General features: G+C 44.5%; 1 protein-coding gene across 2 annotated transcripts in view; it reads right to left on the minus strand.

The window, feature by feature from the left end:
* The window catches only part of LOC114676077 (SH3 domain and tetratricopeptide repeat-containing protein 1-like), a 56,283-nt gene that overhangs the window by 21,055 nt on the left and 20,091 nt on the right, over positions 1-15,137 (minus strand). The window lies entirely within an intron of this gene.

Genomic DNA, 15,137 nt, shown 5'->3' on the forward strand with positions numbered 1-15,137 from the left:
GATGTGTACCCGCCCCCCATCCGCTACACCCTTGTTCTGCTCTCTAATCTTTGCACATACCAGAGATTTCGTAAGTTCTGTGAGTACCTGGTTTTCTGCACGTACCAGAGATTTTGTTTTGCACATACCAGAGATTTTGTAAGTTCTGAGGCAAGGTCACAAGACGTGTTTAAGTAAGATAAACTCTTGCTGCCATAAACCTGCTCTCCCGCCTCAAAGTTTGAACCAAAATATCAGAAATGGCAGGAACCAATCATAGTTAGCCAAATCGCCTTGTTCAAACACTAGCCAATCATATATCTGATTTGTATAATAACTCTATGCCCACTTTTCTTAGACTATATAACATTGTTCGGAGCTGAGTGGGGGAGCTTTCCTGCCCGTCTCGTTTCACGAGCGAGGGAGAGTTCCAGGTTCGAACCTGTAATAAAGATCCTTGCTGCTTAGCTTTGACTCTGGACTCTGGTGGTCTTCTTCGGGGAATAAATGGTCTGGGCATAACATACTCATGTACTTCAAGGAGAAAGCTCTAGCTCTATAAGCCATCTGGGCAATGGTTTAATGTCTTTTTTTTTTTTCAGAGGGTTTTTAAAGTACAGGAAAACGTGTGTGTTTATTTGGCTGCTCTGTGCCTGCACACGTGCAAGCTGTGCTAACAGGTTTTTCCATGTTTTGCTGAATTTGCCAGCTTGCCATAAACAGGCTTCCATGTCTTAATTGTCTATAAATGGCACAAACACACAAAAATGCAAATCAAGACAAGCTGTCCCTTCAACTGCTGCTGCCATGATGACAGCGAGCGACAATTGGCCAAATCAATACATGGAGACTGAAGCTGTCCGGCAGAGAGCACAGGGCCGACTGCTTTTCCCATAGCATTTAAAGAAACAAGCGGAAACAGCTCTCCACACAGGACAGACACGTCCTTTGTTCTTTGAATAAATGCTGCCAATGCCCAAAATACTTTCTCCATCACACTATCTATATGGAATTCAAGTTCCTTCCAATACCATGAGTAACGCCAGTGATAGACTATGTTTAGCCATAATGACCCATTAGCATTCTTTTTCCTCTAAAATGTTGAAATAATAACATTGAGTGTGCACTCACGAGGTGCCAGGCTCTGAGTTTGATCTCGTTTAGTTCTCATTGAAATCCGGTAAGATCAGTACCATATTCTCTCATTTTTCATAGATGAGGAAACTGAGTCACAGAAAGGCTAAGTAAGTTGTCCATGGTCACAGGTTATTTAGGAACTTTTCTCCAAACTTTCAAAAGTTAACTACTGCCACTATTACAAATGGGTTTCTGTTTGTTTGTTTTTCTTTTTTTTTTGAGACAGGGTCTTGCTCTGACCAGACGAGTGCAGTGGCGTGATGATGTTTCACTGCAGCCTCAACTTCCCGGACTCAAGTGATTCTCGCACCTCAGCCTCTCCAGTAGCTGGGATTACAGGCATGAGCCACCACACCTGGCTAATTTTTTAATTTTTATTTTTTGCAGGGATGGGGCTTCACCATGTTGCCCAGACTGGTTCCGAACTCTGGGCTCAAGAGATCCTCCCAGGTCGGCCTCCCAAAGTGCTGGGATTACAGGTGTAAACCACTGTGCACAGCCCTACAAATGCGACTTGTACAAAGTCAGAGCAGTGAGCAGGAAGAGAACAGAGACTTCAGTGAGTCTCCTGGATGTTGCAACACCATATCCCTCCTCCATACCGTAATGTGTCTACACCCACCAAGCTCCTAGACGTTGAAGGCAGGCCAGCTCAGAGACGAAACAGCAGTAAAGAAAGAGAAGATGCAGACATGCGTCTTGATTTCAGTTCGAGCGTGCGTCTCTCCCCTGCAGCTGCACAGGCAGAAACCAGGGGCCGTGAGTCTGAGGCAGTGTGTTTGGTTCCTGGCAGGTAATCTTTTGGGAGACCATCCCATACAATTAGTGTTACACTTCTCAAAAAGGAAGTGAGACTTTTATAGAAAAATCGAGAAAGGTCTAATAAAACCACAAAAGGATAATATAACAACAAATTAAATTCATCTGTCCAAACTGAAATCCCAAAGCCCTCTGGGCACACAGCTGCTTTTCTGAGCTGAAATTCAGCTCCAGCTAAGAAACAGGTCAACTTTTCTAAAAAGATTTCTTTTTCACATGCCTTCAATAATAATTCCTTTCCCTCACTTGTCATTTTCCAGATTTAATGGCTCCGTTGGCCTTCCTCTTATTTAGGCCATGAGCACTGACTGCATGTCTGCTACGGCCGGGACTCCAAGGGAGGCACCCTAGGGAACACAGATGACGGCAGCACAGCGACACCCTCAAGGAGCACACACGGGGAAGGCAAGACGATACCATCGCAGCCTTCAAACAGAAAAGAACTTGGCCTCCATACCCCGTCCCATTTCTAGAAAACAACGATGCTGAGTCAGTAACATTTACCGAACAGCCTGCAGTGTGGAGGCAGGCACGAGGGGGCTCCATGCGGGGAAGAGCACCTTCAGAAGGGGGCATGCAAGCAACGTGGAGGCAGGAGACACTCCCACGCACAAGGGCCAGCCTGGGGGCCTGCAGAAATGCCCATGCATCTGGGAGGAGGGAGAGAGGACAAGATACTTAAATGCTCCAAAATGAATAGAAGCCTCCCAAGAACCTCCCCCAAAATGGGGCAGGGATTTACAAAAGATCAAACCGAGCATGCGCAGTTACCTGAGCATAGCGCCACCAGAGCGAGCTATCGAGGAAGAAACAGGGTCACTAGAAGCCTGAGCCTCTACTCCCAGCTCTGCAACTCATTCACCCTATGACCTTGGTGAAGGCTCTTAGCTTCTGTGAGCCACAAGAGAATCACGGGAAAACAGAAGATAGGAAAACTGCTCTGCCTTTTTCACAGAACTGCTGAGGGAATAAAATCAGATAATGGATTTTTAAATTCTCTGTGAATTACGAAGCAAAATACAAACGTATGAAATCATTCTTACCATTAATAACAGCACTGTAAAATTAAGAGCAGAGTTAAGACCACAGCATTTTCCACCCCCCGACTCCCGAGAGAAATAGTGAGTCCAGCTGATGTATTTGGGCAACCCCAGTATCTAGGCCTTGAGAGCCTCAAACAGCTCAGGAACTCTGACAGTATCACTCCAGCCCAGTGCTCATTAAGTTCTCCAAGACAGCCACTGACATAAAATACTACAGCTTTTTCAGCTGGGCTTGAAGCCCTCCAAGCTCACAGCACAGCTAAACAATGAAGAAGAGGTTTTCTGCTACTAGGCTCAAAAGCTGGCTTTTGTAGATTCCCATAGAAAGAACATTCAAGGCCAGGCGTGGTGGCTCATGCCTGTAATCCCAGCAATTTGGGAAGCCGAGGCAGGAGGATCACCTGAGGTCAGAAGTTCAAGAACAGCCTGGCCAATATGGTGAAGCCCCGTCTGTACTAAAACTACAAAAATTAGCCGGGGCATGCTGGCGAGCACCTGTAATCCCAGCTACTCGGGAGGCTGAGGCAGGAAAATCGCTTGAACTCAGGAGGCCGAGGTTGCAGTGAGCTGAGATCACGCCACTGCACTCCAGCCTGAGGGACAAGAGCGAAACTCCACCTCAAAGAAGAAAAAATAAAGAGCATTCTTTTTTGCTGATGTTAAATTTCCTGTGCTTAATACAGAGAAATCATACAACACTGAAATCCTGAAAAACATATCATAAAAAGCATTTAGTGACTGAAAAGACATTCAATATAACCTGTAACAGTGAGTTCCCCTCCTCTTTCCAGCCAGCTCCACTAATGCTGTGACCCTTAACAATGCTTTCACTAACACAGAGAAAAATTAATAGGACCGCTTACCCCTCTCAGCTGACAGCTAAACCAGTGCTTCTCCCTGGGCTCACTAAAGATGACCTTTACCTAAAACCAGGCTGCAACGACCCTGTAGATGTTGACTAACAATTTCAAAATTCCCATATTCTTTGTCCACTCCTAAGGAAGATGAACTGAAGCCAGGTGTCTCCAAGTCAGAACTAACAGAGGCCTTAAACATCAGATGGCCCATCCCCTTCTTTGACAACCAGGGGATCTAAAGCTGAGCTTATGGAAGAAAACAGCCTGGTTAGGAACAAAGCGGATACCAAAGCCTAGTCACTTAACCTCTGGTCCAGAACTCCTGCGACAATCCAGCACCCATATAGGATGAGTCTCCCTAACCAGAAACACCGAAATCCACAAGTGTGGATTTTGAGTGCCGACGTGACGCTCAAAGAAATGTTCATTGGAGCAGCTCAGATTCTGGATTTTTGAATTCAGGATGCTCAACCAGCAAGTATAATACAAATATTCAAAAATCCAAAAATGCAAAAAAATCTGAGACACTTCTGGTTCCAAGCAGTTTGGATGAGGGATATTCAAACTGCATTTTTTTTTTTCCTCTAATGAAGGAAATTAAAAATGAGGACCGAGCAAAGTCATTCAATCCATACTAAAGTCATTCAATAGTTTAATTAGTACCCATTTAAAGTTAAGTGCTACCCGCAGATATTTAAAAGGATGAACACATACATGCCTATAATCCCAGAACTTTGGAAGGCCGAGACGGGAGGATCACCTGATGTCAGGAGTTCAAAACCAGCACAGCTAGCATGGTGAAACTCCATCTCTACTAAAAATGCAAAAATTAGCCAGGCATGGTGGCGCACACCTGTTATCCCAGCTACTCGGGGGGCTGAAGCAGGAGAATCGCTTGAACCTGGGGGGAGCACGTTGCAGTGAGCCGAGATCACACCACTGTACTCTAGCCTGGATGACAAAGCAAGACTCTGTCTCAAAAAAAAAAAAAGAAAAAAGAAAATTAATTTAAATTGTGTTTTCACATCGAGCCCATGTTCCCAGAACACAAGCCCTGCTCTATGCTCCAAGGGCACACAGGGTGCCCCTTTATCAATACTCACCATATTCCATGGCAGCCATTGGCACATGTCTGTCCATCACACTAGACTTCCTGTGCATGAGGCAGGGATCATATATTATTACCTTTCTGTCCCCAATGTCTGGCCTAGAAGACACTCAGTAAATGATTACTGAACTAAGTCAGTTACTAAGACATGTTTAACTTGTATTAACAAAATTGATTCAATACGTTTGCCAATGCAGCGTTCATACCACACAGCTTAAATCTCAACCTGCGGATTTATCTTGTGTTCTGCTAGATTATCACCTATTAACATTCAGGAGGCACCTAGTATGTGCTAGGCATTACTAATTGCTGGGGACCTAGCAGTGACAAAACAACATTCCTTGTTCAAAGAGGAGTTCTAATATAAAGAGGAATAGAAGGAACAGGCTAGATTGATGAGAGAGCTAAGAAAAGGACAGGCTGCCATGGGAAGCACCTGGTCTTGTCTGGATGGTACATAGTTAACGAAGTCTGAGTGCTTCATATGGCATAAGATCATCTCCTCCAAAGAAGCGAATGAAGCTTTGACTCCCCAGTACCGGAAGTCACCATAAAGGTGCACACAGCCACATGCTTAGTGTAGGAAGTGAAACCAACCAACCAAACAAAGCTCCAACTTCCAGAGGCAACAGTCCAATTATGAAATCCTCTGGCTACGTTCAATTGAAATTCAAGGTATTCAAGAGGCTAATATTTAAGTGATAAATTAACCCAACCACTTAAAACTAAACTAGTCTTTGGTTCAAGGGGTAAGGGTATATGCTACCTTTACAAATTTATTAGCTCTTAATATTTACATTTAAATATGATGATGATGGTGTAATAATAACTTTACTTAGTTACTATGTGTTAGGCACCAAACTAAGCACTTTACACACACATTTGCACAATCCTGTGAGATGATAATGACTCCTTGTCATCCCATTTCATAGCTGAAAGTCAGGTTTATATAAGCTTAAAAACTTGCCCCAGATGACACAGCTAGTTAGCAAGACCCAGGCAGCCTGACTCCATAGGCCTTGCTTAAAGAAGTAATATTTATAAACTGTCCAGCACAGCGGTGGTACAAACAAGAGTTTAATAAATGCCTAAAGAGTACTTCATACCCAAAATTGTTTCCCACCAATCAAACTACACTTACTCTGGTTCTGTGTAACCAACTGTCAAATCATTGTTCCATGAAGAAAAGGTGGAAAGGGTAGAGATCAGAATAGAGTGAATAACTGGTAAATATACTTCATGGCAGGTAGTAACAGGAGGTGGCATTTACGCTATTTCTACATTTGTTTGCATAAGACTTTTTTTCACAGTTCTAAAGCACAAGAACCATTCTAAGCTGGTGAAAGCATAAGGCATGTCTATGATCCAGGACTCCAATTCACTGTGGATCAGTGGATCTCAACTTTTATGGTATATCAGTTTTTAACAGCACTATAGCTGCCCAGGCTCCATTCCTGCAGATTCTATTTCAACTGGTCTGGAGTAAGCACGCATGCTTTTTTCAGTCCCCCAGATGCAGCTAGGTTTGCAAACCACTGTCCAAGATGCTCTCACACTTCCGCTCAGTTCAACACACACTCACTGAGATTCTAAGCACTATGAATTGGGCTAAGTTAACAAGTCAGGCTTGACTCCCTAATAATATTGGCAAAGAAACCAATATCAGAAATTTATTCCAGTCCAAACCAAATAAATTGCCGGGTGAAAAAAATGCCCAGGCAAAGTTTGCCACACAAAACAACTTCCTGTATCTTCCCGGTCCGTAGCCTAGAGACTGACTCTGAGCCATGAGAATTCAGAATCAGGGGAAAATGCCAGTCTGAGGCATCTGCCACACTCCTAGCACACCCCCAAAAGCGCCCAGCTACATTTCACATCCACTGTCCTAACAGGGGTCGAAATAGGGAAGAGCAGTGCAATACAGAAAACAGAGCCTGCTGGGTGCCAAAAGGCTGGGGAATTCCAGTCCTAGCCCTGCTACCAATCAGTCTGGTCACTTCTCTCTGGTCCTGGTGTGGCCAACAGTTACGCGAGAGGGTGAGGCATAAAAACACAGATGTCAGGCAAGCTCCAGCATCCAAAATACATAGAAATTAAAAAGCATTAAGGTGATATCAAGGAATATATGCCATCAACCAGAAAAGTAACTGAAGTATTCCTTTTCCCATTCATAAGAAATCAAATGTGGAAGCAGAAAATTGAGCAATCAGCCTACCAAGTTGACTGGGGCAACAGAATACACTCACGGATTCTGTTCAAAACAGCGGGGGTGACAGACCAAAAGGAGAATGGCAGAGTGTCCCTCTCTCCTCTGTCCACCCATGCCACCAGCACGTGAGTGCGTCCACACGCAGCGCCCAGTCTCCTGTTCCACTGACGCCAGCGTCCACTCACCGCAAGCCTACTAAGTGCCACATCTGCTCTGATGCTCCCTCATCTCATCACCATAGACATCCCTGCTGGAGGTGAGTATGTGACAGACGAAAATCACAGAGGCCTAGGGAGGTTGAGACCCGCATTCCCACTGCGGTGAGGGTGTGCTTGAGAGGGACCCCACGGCTGGGCTCTCCATGCTGCTCTCCTCAGTAATCACTCCCAGACCAGAGCAGCAAGGGGGAATTTTCTTCCTCTCACTATTTTCAGCCCCTTGGCTGACCCAGCATTCCCCAGAAAGCTATCGAGTTCTGGAAGCTCTGAGGCCACAAAGCCATAAACGCAGGGGACACACAGCCCATCTGTCTCTAACGGGTCTTTTACTTGTCATGCTGGTCATTTCTAAGAGCAGATGGGTTAAGAAACACTTGGCAAGTTACCACGAAATGACCCCTCCACTCCTCCCTGGGGGAAGGCTGATTAGCGAGCAGTCAGGCCGGCTTTCTTCCCCCACTCCCTGCATTCCTGTCCCTAAGGAGCCACAGACAATCCCACCAAATATAGGCAGGAGACAGCCACCACCTTCCTACAGCTGGAGGGGGGAAGGGTCCTCTCGGGCCTTTCTAACTGCATGAAAACCAAACTGTGAGCCGTACTGACCCGGGCCTCACCCATGTTGCAGGCATGTACAACACAGGCACCCAGTGGTATCATCAGGCAGAACTATGAATGTGCTTTCCATCATTTTCATACAATGATTCCAGAACCGCTATTCACACAGCTCCACTTCTCACACATACGACGTGCTTCACGGATTACACAGCATTTTCACCATGCCCCTCATCCGCTCCTCCCAGCAGCCTTGTGTGATCCCTTCAGTATGCTTCCTCATCTCCATTTCTTAAGAAATGGAGTTTCTGAGGTTATGAAACCAAAACTTTCCCAAGAACATCCAGCTAGTGTTAGAACCAGGATATGAGGGCTTCTGATTCTACAACCAGTATTTGTGCCACTATTCCACATGGGCCCCTCCAGGGATTTCTGCCTGATCTTAAAATGCAGACAGCAAATCCGTCTCTCTAGAGTCCTGGGGTTCCCTATAGACAAGAACTAAAACTTCTAACAGGAAGTTTATACTTATTTGGAAGGCTACCTGGGATATTTCTTTTAAGTTAGTTTGTTCATGTTTTGGAAAGATTGTTCCAATGACAATGCGGGGCATGAATTGTAGAAAGGATTCCATGATGAGGCAGAGTAACAGTTTGGTGGCTCTTACAATAGTTCAAATGAGGCATGAGGCGCAACCAGAAAGGACAGAGGGAAAACGCATTGGAAAGAAATGCAAAATGAAGTCCACTCAGACCCAGGATGGAAAAAAGGGGATTAAGCATGATAGTGGTTTCTAGTTTGAAAGACTGATGAACAACGATGTCATTAACTACTGCAGAGTGGTATCTGGGGCCTGGGTGCACCAGTTTGTTTAACCATTCACCTGCTGAACAGTCTCCAGGCTGTTTCCAGGTTCTAGCCTTTATAAATAATGCTGCTATGAACAGATACATAAAGGCTTTTGTGTGAACATAAGTCTTCATTTCTCTGGGATAACTGCCCATGAATGTGAGTGCTACATCCTATGGCAATTGCACATTTAGTTTTTTCAGAAACTGTCAGCTGTTTTCCAGAATGGCTGTACCATCTTCCATTCCCACCAGCCAAGTGTGAGTGATCCCATTTCCTTGCATCCTCACCAGCACTGGTCTTGTTACTACTTTTTATTTTAGGCATTCTGATAGGTGTATAGTGATGTGGCTTTAGTGTGCATTTTTCTGATGGCTCATGATGTTGAACATCTTTTCCTGTGCTTATATGTTATCTGAAATGTCTCTTCAGGTCTTTTATTCATTTTCAAAGTAGATGATTTGGTTTCACTGTTGAATTTTGATAGTTCTTTATGTATTATAGATATGAGTCCTTTATCAGACATGTGGTTTGCAAATAGTTTATCCCAGTCTCTAACTCCTCTTTTCATCTTTATTTTGCACTGTACATTTTAGTCCATGATCCATTCTGAGTTAATTTTTGTACGAGGTATGAGGTTTAGATCAGAGTTCAGGTTTTTTTCCTATGAATAATCAGGTAGCCAGTAACTTTTTTTAAGAGACAAGGTCTCACTCTGTCACCCAGGCTGGAATGCAATGACAAGAACAGAGCTCACTGCAGCTTTGACTCCTGGGCTCAAGTTATCCTCCTGCCTCAGCCTCCTGGAGTAGCTGGGACCACAGGCAGGTGCTACCAAGACCAGTAAATTTTTTAGTTCTTGTAGAGACAGGGTCTTGAGCCATGTTACCCAGGCTGGTGTGGAACTCCTAGGCTAAAGTCATCATCCCACTTATATGGGGCCAGGCAGTGGCACATGACTGTAATCACAACACTTTGGGAGGATGAAGCAGGAGAATCACTTAAACCCAGGTATTCCAGATCAGCCTGAGCAACAGAGGGAGGCCCTGTCTCTGCAAAAAATTTTAAACATTAGCTGGGCATGGTGTTGTACACCTGTGGTCCCAGCTACTTGGGAGGCTGAGGTGGGAGGATCTCTCGAGCCTATGAGGCTGAGGCTGTAGTGAGCCATGATTGCACCACTACATTCCAGCCTGGGAGAAAGTGAGACGCTGTCTCCAAAAAACAAACAAACAAACAAACAAAAAATGCTAGAGCATCACCCATATGAGACAGGTATTGTCTTTTTGAAAATTTAATTACAGTTATATAATAGACATGTAAAATGTCCACTTTGAAAGCTTGAAAAATATATAACTCTAAGTATTCTTACCTTAAAATTCTGATTCCTACCTAAGATATCGCATACTGTTTACATAAGTATCACAATGCCTGGACAACAACTAAAAATGTGTACGAGGGAGAAAAATGAGCATGTATGCCTATTAATTAAGGTATATTTCCCCCTCATTACACAAAAAGTCATCACGGCAAACCCCTGTGACTGTATCTAAAGCAAGCCTACAGTTTTACTTCTCTGTATACTAAAATGCAAGGCTAAAATTCAAATACTAAACATTTCCTGAAGCCAAGGGTAGTTTACTTAAAATAAATGTCCAGGGTCTATATCAAAAATATGAAAAAGCTAGCTACTTAGCCATTGCAATCTAAGTTCAGCTTTTTCTTTTTAAATTGACACATAATTGTGCACTCTACATATGTATGGAGTACACATAGTGATGTTATAATACATGTAATGTATGTGATCAGCGTAATTAGCATATCCACCATCTCAAACATTTATCATTTCTTTGTGTTGGTAACGTTCAATACCCTTCCTCCAATTATCTGGAAATATATATATATACACATATATATATATATATATATATATATATATATATTTTTTTTTTTTTTTTTTTTTTTTTTTTTTTTTTTTTGAGACAAAGTCTTGCTCTGTTGCCCAGGCTGGAGTGCAGTGGTGTGATCTCAGCTTACTGCAACATCTGCTTCCCAGGTTCAAGCTATTCTCCTGCCTCCGCCTCCCTGGTAGCTGGGGTTACAGGCACCCACCACTATGCCCGGCTAATTTTTGTATTTTTAGTAGAGATGGGGTTTCCCCACATTGGCCAGGCTGCTCTCAAACTCCTGACTTCAGGTGATCCACCCACCTCAGCCTCCCAAAGTGCTAGGATTACATGCATGAGCCATGGTGCCCAGCCTGAAACTATATATACTTGTTAACTATAGTCGTCCTATGTTATAAAACACTAGAACTTACTCCTATCTAGCTATAATTTTGCATCCTTTAACAAATTTCTCCCTATCTCCCTCTTCCCCCACCCTTCCAACACTCTAGGATCCTCTGTCTACTTTCAACTTCCATGAGATCTACTCCTTTTGCCTTCCACATAAGAGAACATATGCTGTGTAACTTTCTGTCCCTGGCTTATTTCACATAATATCTTCCAGTTCTATCCACATTGTTGAGAATAACAGGACTTCATCCTGTGTTATGGCTGAATAGTACTCCACTGTGTATAAAGACTACATTTTCTCTATCCATCATCTGCTGTTGGACACCGAGGCTGATTCCATACTTTGGCTATGGTGAACAGTGCTGCAGGAAACACAGAGGCGTGGATGCCCCTCCAACACTGATTTCCTTTTCTTTGGGTATCTACACTGTAGTAGGACTGCTGGATCACACTGTAATTTCATTTACAGTTTTCTGAGGGACTTCCATACTGTTTACCATAGTGGGTGCCCTAGCTTACTCTTACTCTTTTTCATTTTTCTCTTTGAGACAGAGTCTCACTGTTGTCCAAGCTGGAGTACAGTGGTGCAATCTCGGCTTGCTCACTGTAGCATCCGCCTCCCGGGTTCCAGTGGTTCTCATGCCTCGGCCTCCTGAGTATCGGGGATTACGGGCGCCTGCTACCGCACCTGGCAAATTTTTGTATTTTTTAGTAGAGATGCGGTTTCACCACGTTGGCCAGGCTGGTCTTGAACTCCTGGCCTCAAGTGATCCGCCCACCTCAGTCGCCCAACAGTGCTGGGATTACAGGTGTGATCCACCATGCCCAGATAATTTTTGTGTTTTTAGTAGAGACGGGGTTTCACCATGTTGGCCAAGCTGGTTTCAAACTCCTGACATCAGGTGATCTGCCCGTCTCGGCCTCCCAAAGTGCTGGGATGTCCGCGTGCACCCCGTGCCCAGCCAGCTGCTCTAGTTTACACCCCCCTACACCCTGTAAGAGCTCCCTTGTCTCCATATCCTTGTCAGCACTTGTTATTTTTTGTCTTTTTGATAATACCCATCCTAATCGGTGAGATGATACCTCACTGCGGTTTTGATTTGCATTTCTCTGATTATAAGTGATACTGAACATTTTTTTCACATATTTTTTGGCCATTTGTATGTCTTCTTTCAAGAAATGTCTGTTCGGTTGGGTGTGGTGACACAAACCTGTAAGCCCAGCACTCAGAACGCTAAGGCAGGAGGACAGCTTGAGCCTAGACCAGCCTAGGCAGCATAGCAAAACCCTAGCTCAAAAAGAAAAAAAAAAAGAAATATCTGTGTCTGTTCAGCTTTTTGACCTCCAAAAATTAAGAGCCCATTTTGGAATCGGACGACCTGCCTGATTCAGAGACAATCTGTGGGCCGGGCGCGGTGGCTCAAGCCTGTAATCCCAGCATTTTGAGAGGCCGAGACGGGCGGATCACGAGGTCAGCAGATCGAGACCATCCTGGCTAACCCGGTGAAACCCCGTCTCTACTAAAAAATACAAAAAAACTAGCCGGGCAAGGTGGCGGGCGCTTGTAGTCCCAGCTACTCGGGAGGCTGAGGCAGGAGAATGGCGTAAACCCGGGAGGTGGAGCTTGCAGTGAGCTGAGATCCGGCCTGGGCGACAGAGCGAGACTCCGTCTCAAAAAAAACAAAACAAAACAAAACAGAGACAATCTGTGTTTGGTTCTACTCTGCTACTTCCTATGTGACTTTGGGAAGTTCCCTTAGCCACTTTGAGCTCAACTTCCTCAACATTAACCAGGAATAAGTACCACCTGCCTCTGCTGGTTAATGCTGAGGACTGAAAGGAGAACCTCAACGCCACTTGACCATGCTGCCTGGCGGAAGCCCTTCAATGCGAGACTGGTAGGATCATCTGAAGCTAAGTACAACTTTCCTTTCCACTGTCCTAGGCTCACTCTGCATGCGATTAGAAAGGAATAGCGAATAAAGGAAACCAAAATAATTGCTTAATTTTTAATAAGAAATTTTTAAAAAGTGGGGGTGGTGGCAAAATAGGAGGGAGAGGAGGGGAAGGAAAAGCAGCCAGTCACAAGTTCTAGTCCAGGGCTCATCCCCGGCCTCCTCACTCAGGCAATCACCAGTCCCCACCTCCTGGGGAGGAGTACTTTCTCCGCTGGCTTCACCTATAGGGAAGGCACTGACACAGGTGTTCAGAAACCAGGAGCACCTTGAAATGGGCAATATGCTTTGGGTAGGAGACCTACAATTTCCCCAAAGTAACCACGGCACAAAAGTGACCCACATAGGAGGGACCAATGGCTGTAAATACTTGGTGGCAAAAACTGATGTCATACCTTCTGTACAGGAGACAAACACCCAAATAAAATTTGCCAAAATAGCAGAGAAAAAAATACAGCAGACATCCAGTGCCATTCTGTTACAGAAATATTTATATTCCAAAGCCAGGGACCTCTCTGGAACACTGTCTTTATTTCTACGTTTCATGGAAGATGTTTGAGTGCACTCACGTGTGTCTCAACAAACCTCCAGTCCCTGCTCTAAACCCTGTGACTCCTCAGCAAAACCCAAAAACAAGTATCAGTTTTCCTTCCAAATGGGAAATTTCCTGACACAGTGAAACCAGCATCAAATCCACGTATTATGAGATAGCTGATTACAGGCGAAGCCCTCTAGTCCCAGGATGACTCCTCTCCTGCAGGAGCGGGAAGGATGGGCATAGCACTGGCCTTCCAGACCACATCTCCAGGCAGTTTGAAACCATGGCTGTTCAGGTGAGCCATGATAAAAATCAAACCAAGTATCTCTGAAAAGTGTACATGTCAAGAACCAGACCTCGGACCAGACTCAGCAGAAATGGATGTTGCAAGGTTTGTTCAGAGACCTCCTCTCCATACCCCCTTCTCCCCGGGACCTCCCTCCTTGCACTAGCGGTCCAGGGCCAACGGACCGCTCCCTTACCTCTAGCCCAGTGCATTTTCAGGACCAGCTCCCAGACTGTACCAGACCCTGAAATGTATTCGCTGAATGCACTATTTCTTGAAATGATCATAAATCACCTGACTATAACAACAATTGTTTTAAAAGTGTTCTCTCTCTCTCAAGAATCGTGCCATGAGTTTGAGCAAGCAGCTTTGCTTCTCTCTACTGCAATTCTATCATTTGCAAAATGTTAACAATTACTGTGTTCACCCATAGCATTGTTGTAAAAAGCCTTAAGACCCACTTCATGTAGCCTGCCTGGAGCACAGACCCTGCCACATGGTAAATGCCCACTGAAGGTGAGTTATCTGTAGCTATTATTACCTGCCACTCCAGCGAACAAAAGGAGTCGATCAGGTCTCATCGTATCACCCTGAAAGGATGTCCATGTAGACTGCGGAGTGGGAGTAGGGGAACTCAATGTCTATCAGGTACTATTTTGTTTTTTACTATGTGTACATGTATATTTGTAGGTACACTGGAAAAGATCTGGAAGGAAATACACCCAGTGTTAATAGTGACTACCCCAAAGACACATTCATCCAAACACACAGGAGAAAAACACTCACTATCTTTCTGTCTTCCAAATCATTTGAACTATTTTCAATAAGCATCTATGGCTTTTGTAAAGTTTTTGAAAGGAATTTATTGCATTTTTTTTCTGGAGAAACAAGCAGGAGCACGAAAAAGGTGGAAACAGAAGGTAAAATGGAATGGGACTCAATGGAATTGAGTCCCAGCCAGGCTCAGCAGGCTCACAAACCACGCACCTCTCACTACAACTCAACACCAGCTCTCTCTTCTGTTGGTCCAATGACCCAAGACTTAGAGATAAAATGTTTATTGTGATCACATCAATCACACCAAGGAGCTTGGAACCACCCTTTCAAACTCCTCTGGTTCTGTGTACCTGCCCAGGGCTGTTAGCTTTCCTCCTGTGTCTTTGGCTGGCCTATAATCCCCTAGTGGTGGAAATGCATCCTGACACTTAGCCATCATCCCCACAACACTCAGCACCGCATAGAGACCAGGGCAGTGATGCCCACTCGGACTGTGATTCTACTTATAAA

This window comes from Macaca mulatta, chromosome 2 (assembly GCF_049350105.2).
Source record: "Macaca mulatta isolate MMU2019108-1 chromosome 2, T2T-MMU8v2.0, whole genome shotgun sequence".
In the NCBI taxonomy this organism is placed as follows: Eukaryota; Metazoa; Chordata; class Mammalia; order Primates; family Cercopithecidae; genus Macaca; species Macaca mulatta.